A 9,653-nucleotide genomic window follows, 5' to 3' on the forward strand; every position below is an offset into this window, starting at 1 on the left:
GGCCCCTCAAGGGCATCCTGGGATACACTGAAGACCAGGTTGTCTCCTGTAACTTTAATAGTGACACCCACTCTTCCACCTTTGATGCTGGGCCTGGCATTGCTCTGAACAACCATGTTGTCAAACTCATTTCCTGGTATGACAATGAATTTAGCTACAGCAACCGGGTGGTCGACCTGATGTTTCACATGGCCTCCAAAGAATAAGAACCCCATCAATAGCAATAGAAAAGAGAGAGACCCTCAGCTGTTGGGGAGTCCTTGCCTCAACTTGATCCTCCCACACACTGAGAATCTCATGTCCTTGACACAAGTTTCCATCAAATCCCCCTGAGAAAGGGGAGGGGCTTAGAGAGCCCATCTTGTCATGTACCATCAATAAAGTACACTGTACTCAGCCAAAAAAAAAATACCATGGCTTGTATCAGGTGCACCCTAGTTTTCAAAGTGGTGACCTTGGTCTTAAGTGCATTAAAACAGTCCTTTGAAGCAGCTTTGCCCAATTCAATACATAGATTGATTTCCTGACTGCTTTCACCATGGGAGGAAGCTCTGGTGGCATATAGTCCACTGTTTGACGGTCCTTCAAAAAGGTAAACAGAATTTTCATCTGTTGCAGTAATTTCACCTCAATTACCTAAAATGACTGAAACCGAGAACTCAAACATACACTTACTCTTACAGCATTCACATTGTTGTTGTTATACACTATCAAGTCAAACCTAATGCTCCAGTGGGTTTTTGGAGGCAAAAATCAATTGAGAGGGGATTTCCCAACTTTCTCCTCCCAACTTTCTCCTATGGAACAGCTAGCTAGTGGATTTGAACCTTTTAGTTGGCAATGCAACTCCTTACTATTCAGCAACCAGAGCTCGCTGCCAACATTCATAACATTATGATTAATAATAATAATAACAAATGTACAAACAACTCAAGTGTTTGTCAACAGATAAATGGGTAAAGAAAATGTGGCATATCTGCTCAATGAAATATTGGTTAACCTTAAAGAGAAATGAAGTTCTATTGTATGGTAGAACATTGATGAAACATAAGAACATGCTAAGTAAAATACTGCAAAAGCAATCCCACTGCCATCGATTCTGACTAACGGAGACCCTCCACCAGGTTTCCAAGGGTATAAATCTTTATGAAGGAGACTGCCCAGTTTTCTCCTACAGAATGCCTGGCAGATTCTGGTTAGCAGCCCAGACCATAACACACTATGTCACCAAAGCTCTCAACGTTAAGCAAGCCACATTTAATAGAATAAACACATTCTCCTGCTTACATGAGCTATCTACAATAGGTAAATGTATGATGTTTTAATTGTTGTTATTAGGTGCCATTGAGTCAAGTACAGCTCATAGTGAACCTATGAGTAAAAGATCTGAATCCTGTTTTATCCTGTGTTATCCTCACACTTCCTGACACATAAGAGTCCATTGTCACCATATCGATCCATCTGGTTGGGGATCTTCCTTCCTTTGCTTTGCTGACACTCCACCCTTGCCAGCATCATGTCCTCCAAGACTAGTCCCTCCTAGCAACATGTCCAAAGTATGTGAAGCTCTGTGTCATGCCCTGTTTTAGCCTTAGCAAAGGAGATATTAATTCCCACAGTAAAACCAGATTTCAATTTTAAAATAGAACAGATGAAGCACAGAAAGTTTAAATAAGATCTGGAACTAGATGTCAACTGTTTTAATCTAGGTCCTCCAGAAGCAAGCCTTGAGTCTAGTACTTATATATCAGGGGATTGTTTCCAAAAAGGTCCTTCCAGAGGATTGGAAGAAGCCCATATTTGTTCCCATTCCCAAGAAAGGTTATCTAACTGGATGTGAAAACTATTTAACAATATCACTATGTAAACAAAATACTTCTGAAGATCATTTAAAAATGGCTAGAACAGTACATAGATAGGGAACTGCCAGGAGTTCAAGCAGGATTTAGAAGAGGCTGTGGCACCAGGGATATTATTGCTGGTGTCAGATGGATCCTGGCTGAAAGTAAGGAATACCAGAAGAATGTCTATTTGTGCTTTATTGACTATGTAAAGGCATTTGATTATATGGATCATAACAAGTTGTGGTAAGTGGAGTTTACCACATAGTAGTTACCAGGGATCAGTCGGAGAGGGAAATGGGAGTTGCTGCTTAAGCATGACTAAGTTTCTCTTTTAGGTGATGAAATCTTTAAGATGTAGACAGTGGTGATAGTTATACAACATGATGAGCATAATTGGTGCCACTGAACTTCACATTTGAAAATTGTTAAAATGGCACATTTTCTGTTACATATATTTTAATGTAAAAAAACTTAAAAAAAGAAAGTTATCTTGTGTTCTGAGCCTCTTCCAGGTTCAGGCTTTCATTTTTCTCTTCCTAACTTCCCAGGGGACAGAAGAAGAATTGACGCCTTTGAGCTGTGGTGCTGGAGAAGAGTATTGAATGTACCATGGACTACCAAGAAAACAAACAGATTCATCCTAGAGAGGGTTAAACCAGGCTGCTCCTTGGAGGCAAAGATTCTGGGGCTTCGTCTGACATACTTTGGACATGTTGCAAAGAGAGACAGGTCTTTGGAGAGGGTCATCATGCTGGGTAGAGTAGAGGGACAGCGCAGGAGGGGAAGACCCTCTATGAGGTGGATTGATTCAGTGACTGGGGTAATCGGGATGGGTGTGTCAGAGGCAATGCGATTGGCACAGGATAGAGCAGGGTTTAGGGCTGTTGTACATAGGGTCGCTATGAGTCGCAAATGACTCGATGGAACATAACAACAGCAAAAACAACTTCCCAGGGAGCATTTTAAAAAATAAACCCCCAAAATACAATTACTAGACTCACGGTTTACTTCTGGACAACATAGACTAATAAAACAATTGCTGTCTGGTTCCAGATCTTCACTGTAGCAAGTACTTAAACTTTCTGTGCCTCATCTGCTCTATTTTTAAAATGGAAATCTGTTTTTGCTGTGGGTATTAAATAAATAATACCACCTTTGCCAAGGCTAACACAGGCCATGACACTGAACAAATCCCCAGTATATCTATTCATGGTCATTGTCATTGGACTTTGTGGCTTAGGTTGCTAACTGGTACTTAACCATCCATCTGTCCATTCTTTTTTAAGTAATCAACCAAACCTCTTTGATGTTGGGTCACCTCCAGCTCATGCCTTATGAATATCAGATGACAAGAGTACTCCATCTGGCTTTCATTGCTGGGCCTTTCTTCTGAAGTACCTCTGTGTGGATTTCAACTTCCAACCTTTTGATTATCAGCTGAGCACATCATTAACTGTTCATTACCTAGGGATTTTTTAAAATTATTGTTAATAGACCTCTCAATTTTTAGCTATCACATCATATGGCTTTCCAAAGCAAACATAGCATTTCCATGTCCCACACTCCCATCACCACACACACTGTCTTGTACTTTGGTGAGGCCATGACACCAAGTTCTGGCCAATTGGATTAGAGCAGATGTGATGTAGGATGTTTAGAGGTCGAATCTTTCAGGTGAGTGCTCTTTATCATCCATTGACCCTCCTGCTGGTGGACAGTGCATATAATGATGGATGAGGCATGACTGTCCTTAGCAATGAGGAGAAAGCTGTTCATTGAGAAGAGCAAACCAACATGACAGAAAGAACTGGGCCTTGGACACCGTCAAGCTCTAGGTCTCTAACTACACAAGTATGTAAAAGAGAGACTTCTATTTGTTTAGGACAATGTATAAAGATGAGTATTTATTTGTAGCAATAGCAAACTTGTACCTTAACATCTGTTGTTTCCAAGAAGTTCTATCAAGCAGAGCACAGAAACAAGTCCCAGAGCAGTGTGGAGGAGGGAATCTTAATTATGTGCATCCTTGATCTCTTTCTCTTCCTTCTTTATTGGTCTTTTTTCTCTATTTTAATATGGAAGTAGGATAAGAATAAAAAAATATAAGAAAGAAAAATAAGAAGTGACAACTCTACAGAAAAGGTAATCTTAAGTGATTGCTTGATCTGGTGGAATTCAAATGAGCCTGGGCAGAAGGGAGCAGGTTATGCTCCCAGCACAGAGTAGTCCCAAGTCTGGGTTGTGAAGCCTATCTCTGCTGCCCTTTCCCTCACTTTCAGAGTTCAGCCACAGAAATCAATTCGCTCTGACTCATTCCTGAGATGGTGGCTGCCTCTGATGCAAAAGCATAATGAGACACTGTGGCTGATGCTGTGATATTTGCTAATTTTGTACAAAAGTCATGCTGTTTTGCTGCAATTTTCTCAAAGGCAGGAAGAAATTCAGAAAAGATTGTATATATTGAATTCATTAATTGTCTCGATTACTTAATGCCTTTTTCATGGTGCTCCCTTAGTCACCAATACAGACCAGAGGTGAGTAGTGTCCTGAAAGGGAGCCAGAGAATCTAGATAGTCTTCTTTTATAAGAGCGAGCCTGATGCAAAAGCAAGCATGCCTAAGAAAAGGATGATGTGAAGACACCTCACCTGATGGCGAACAGACATTCTGATGGCGAACAGACACATTAAAAAGTGCTGAAGACTATTAGCCATTATTGTTGAAGGATGTTCTCAAGTCGACTACAATTCATAGCCACCCTAGTAATAATAGATCTGAATCATGTCCTACCCTGCTCCATCATCACAATCTATCACACTCATGCCCATTGTTGTTACTGGGCTAATATGACTCATTGAAGGTCATCTTCTCCTTTGCTTATCCTCCACCTTTCCTGGCAGGATGGCCTTTTCAAAGGACTAGCCCCTACATGCTCAAAATGTAGTAGATGAAGTCTCACCACCATTGCATCTAAGGAGCATCCTGGTTACACTTTCTCCAAGACAGATTTGTTTGTTCTTTTGGTAGTCCATGGGCTACTGAATATTCTTTAACAACACTCCATTTTAAAAACATAAATTCTTCTTTGATCTTCCTTATTAATCTCCAACTTTCAGATGCATAAGAAGCAATTGAAAAGTCCACGGATTGCATTAGGCACACCTTAGTCTTTAAATTGATTCCCTTGCTCTTTAGAATTTTTTGAGAGGTCCTTGATAGCAGATTTTCCCAATGTAACACATCTTTCTTCTTTTTTTTATTGCTGCTACCTGTGTATTGTTGATTAAGAGTAAGAATTTCTGTTTTCTAGATGTTGAGATATAACCCATATTGAAGGCTACAGTCTTCAAAATTTTGCAGTAAGTGTTTTGAGTATTCTTTACCAAGGCTGTATCATCCGCAGAAGGCATGTTGTGGATGAGTCTTTCTCCAATCATGCCACATTCTTCTTCATGTAGTCAGTTGCTGTTGTTGTTGTTAGGGTCCATTGAGTTGAGTGCAATCCACAGAGAACCTTTGAACAATATATTTGAATTCTGTTCTATCCTGTGCCATCCTCACTGCCCCATGGCGGCACTGTGCCAGTTCACCTGGTTGAGGGTCTTCCTCTTCTTTGCTGACCTTCTGCATTTCCAGGTATGATGTCCCTCCAAGGAGTAGCCTCTCCTAGAAACATGCCTGAAGTCACAAGACAAAGCTTTTTCATCTTTGCCTTCAAGGAGCACTCTGATTGCACCCTTTCCAAGACATATTTGCTTATTCTTTTGACAGTCCATGGGATATTCAGCACTCTTCTCTGACACCAGAATCAAAGGCATCAATTCTTCTTCTGTCATCCTTATTTACTGTCTAGCTCTCAGATGCATAGCAAGTGATCCGAAAAAATTATGGCCTGAATCAGATGTACCTTAGTCCTCAAACTGATATCATTACTCTTCAATAATTAAGAGAGTTCCCTAATTACAGATTTATCTAGTGCAAACTGTCTCCTGATTTTCTGACTACTGGTGCCAAGGGTGTTACTCATAGATCCAAGTAAGATGAAATTGTTGACAGTTTTAGTCTTTTCTCAGTCTATCATGATGTTCCCTATCTGTCTTGGTTTTCTAATTCCTACACTGTGCACATCACTTTGTTTTGTCTTCTCAAGTTGCCCTTTGAAATCTTCTGTTCAGCTCTTTAACTTCAGCATCCTTTCCCCTTGTTTTGGGCTCTTTTCTTTCCAATGCAAGTTTCAGAATATCTCTTTCCCCCACCCCTTTTTTCCACTATTGAAACCATATCTTTATTCAGTGCTTGTCTTGAGGGGAGGTGACTCCAGTGGCTTTCCTTACTTTCTCAGGGATGTCAGCCAGCAGCTCACCTTCCACCAGGTGGATCACAGGACTCTCCTTCAGGCCCTTGAGCAGATATTCTCAGACATGCTTGGCTTGGTAGGTCATGACTGGCCCAACTGTAAAATTGAACTTGGCTGGAATTCAAGACAGCAGGAACTCCTTAGGCTCCCCTTTCACTACCAGCTCTGTTGGACACCTGCAGGGTTTGAGGCCATCCCCCCTCCCACCCTCAGTGCTGCTAACATAGGCTGTGTTGGCCAGCTGGGTGGTGATGCTGCAGGTGAAGCTGGCATAAGCCTCTGCTGGATTTAGCAGCAGCATGATCACTGGGTCATCCACACTGATTTCATGGCACCCACCCATGGCTGAAATCTTCTCAGGCTTCAGCCCACTGAAGACTACAGATCTGGATGCAATAGAACCAGATGTCTAGCAGGTCTCCAATGAATGAGATCTGTCCCAAACTCTGAGACCACCTGAAGGTCTCCAGGGTTCCTTGAACCAGAATGGCTCTCGGACTCTTCTATGACAGGAAAAGAACAGGTCCGGGTGGCTTCCTGAGGAAGTGGCCTCTGCATGGGGCCTTGGCAGCCATTTCTTGGACTTCTACAGTGAGCCTTCACACTAATGGACTTTCACCCAGGACCAGCTTGCCAACCCCAAGGTCCATCATCACCACAACTTTGTGTTGGGGATGTTGGGGACCAGTATAGGCCACCTCCACTGTCGATTCCTTGTCAAGCTCCTCTTAGGAGCCATAAGCCTTGGGAATGTCACATTTGTGTGTGAACTCCTTCACCTGGCTCAGGCTCCAGGTGCCACTGCCACCACCTGATGTTCCCAGCAGGGTAGTAACCACAGCAGCACCATGAAGTGACTGGAGAGGAGGCTCATGGACACTATCCTCCATGGAGCATCATGGCTGCCACTGGAAGGCCCTTCAAAATCTCTCCTGACAGCCAATTTGGTCTTTCCTTTCCCCCTGTTTTTGTAATAACCTTTTGCTTTCTTCATGGGTGATGTCCTTGATGTCATCCCATGAATCATCTGGTTTTTGGCTGTTAGTGTTTGATGAGTCAAATCTATTCTTAAGATGGTTTTAAAATTCAGTTGGTTTACACTCAAGGTTGTAGTTTGTTCCTTGTGGACTTGTCTTCATTTTCTTTAACTTCAATTTGAACTTGCATATGAGAAACTTGATGGTGTGTTCCACAGTCAGCCTCTAGCTTGGTTTTGATGACTGCTATTGCGCTCCTCCAGTAATTCCTTCCACAGATGTAATCAGTCTAATTCCTGTATAGTCCATCAGGTGAAGTCCACGAATATAGTTGCCATTTATGTTTATATATACGTATAAGTTGTTATGGTAATGTTGTTATGCGCCATTGAGTCTGCCTCATGGTTGGCCCCAGCTATAAATCACACAGGAGAAGCTCTTTTCCCCGAGAGGAGCTGGCGGTGCTACTCCCTATGCACTAGTCTGCCATAGCATGCGTACACACACACACATCTGTATACATGTATGTTTATATGATCATACATGCAATCTCTAAGTGGTACAAATCATTACACATGTAGCTGCTAATCAGGTAACCAAGACTGGAAGTTTGAATCCACTCAGAAGTGTTTTGAACAAAAGGGTTGGTGATGTGCTTCTGAATTAGCCAGTGAAATCTGTATGGATCACAATTTTCCGATCGATTATGGGGCTGGTACAGGCAGTGTTTCATTCCAGGGGGCACAGGGTCACCATGACTTGGGGACTATCTCGATGACAGCTGATAACCACAGCAATCTCTCTGAGGGATAAACACATGTGCCCTCTGTTTAATCTTGCTGAGGGGGTGTCCTCCCTAGCAGACTCGGTGAGCACTCTACCCTATGCCACCCCACCCTGTAGTTGGTACTGTTTCGCGTGTTGCCCTTCGGTCTGGTGCAACTTTCACACACGGAAGCCTATTTCAGTCAGCCCCTTGCTGCATTTGCTTTCAGATGCTGCTGCCTCGTTCTCCATGGGCAACTGGGAGCCATTTGGCATCCTATGCAATAATGGATTACTGACTTCGTTAATAGTTCATGGTGTTTAGGAGTAATTTACATTATGAGTCATGAAAAATTAAAGCTTTAATTGCTTGAGGGTTTATTTGTCTTTATGCTTGCAAACTTTTCTCTTAGCTGGTTCTTCAAGTCTTGGGACCACTCTTGGTGAAAAGAATCAATAGATTTAGAGGTTCCATTTGAAGACAGATTGATGATATGTGGCAAAAGAATTAAATTCAGAGGTGAGACTCTGCAATAAAGAAGTGATCCAAAGAATGACTTGTCGGTGTCAGAAAGGAACTTTGTGGGTTAATTAATCATGGGGTTGTACCATTTGAGGGGGTGTGTGTGTGAGGGAAATGTGAAGACTATGCTCTGAAAAACAGTGTATTTGAATTTTGTAAATAAACCAGTATAATAAAATTAAAAACATTTAAAAATATGTTAAACATAGTTATTATATTTTCTGTTAAAGATTACAGTATAGAATGTAAAAAAAAAATAAAAGAAAGGAACTTTGTTTCAGGATACAAAGTTTGCATCTATAATTAAAGAATTCAAAGCCTGGGACATCCCAAAAACTATTGGTCACTCTCACAGGCTGGCCTTACAGATGAAACACTTTGTTTCCATTATTGTCTCAGATCTGTCTTCTGCTACCAGACAAAACCAAACCCATCTGCTATTGAGTTTATTCTGACTCATGCTGACTCCCCATCCACTTTATAAGGCTGTAAATCTTACCGGGAGCAAATGGCCTTATAGTTATCTGATAGAGTGGCTGGTGGACTCAAACTGCCCATCGTCTGGTTAACAACCCAATACATAACCCACTACACCACCAGGGCTCCTTGTCTTATGCCTCAGGAACCAAATAGTCAACAGGAGGACTAGCTAGACTAGAGGCTGGATCAAGTTAGCCAAGACCAGAGATCACCTGGGACTTCTTTGAAAAGTTGGACTTTTCTGAAAAACAGACTTTGGAGTCATTTTTAAGAACAATGTTGCTGCTTTGAGAAATTGATGTTTGAATTGTTGTCATGCAAATAATACCTAAACATATATTCCTTTTAAACAGTTCTTTCCCTCCTGTATTTGAATGTAGTGTACATTGTTTTTCCCTTTTTTCCCCCTTAGTTTCCCAACAACCCCCATGTCAGCCCTGTTTTGTAATAGTGGCATTATGCAGTATTCTTTTGTAACTAAGATATTTCACTCAGCATAATGTCCTCCAGGGTCACCCATTTTGTATAACATTTTATGAGTTCCATGATTTTCAGTGCTGCATAGTATTCCATTATATGAATATGCCACAGCTTCTCTATCCATTCGTTTGTTCATAGGCACTTGGGCTGTTTCAATCTCTCTGCTATTGTGAACAATGCAACAATAAACATGTTGTTGTTGTTGTTATGTGCCGTCGAGTCGCCTGC

General features: G+C 41.6%; 1 pseudogene; it reads right to left on the reverse strand.

Annotated features, from left to right (window-relative positions):
• Positions 1 to 6,132: 6,132 nt before the first annotated feature.
• On the reverse strand, positions 6,133 to 7,090 carry LOC102873095 (annotated as a pseudogene).
• Between the last annotated feature and the right edge of the window lie 2,563 nt (positions 7,091 to 9,653).

The sequence above is a fragment of the Elephantulus edwardii genome, unplaced genomic scaffold, assembly GCF_000299155.1.
Source record: "Elephantulus edwardii isolate Elephantulus edwardi_28Jun2011 unplaced genomic scaffold, EleEdw1.0 scaffold00059, whole genome shotgun sequence".
Classification (NCBI taxonomy): domain Eukaryota; kingdom Metazoa; phylum Chordata; class Mammalia; order Macroscelidea; family Macroscelididae; genus Elephantulus; species Elephantulus edwardii.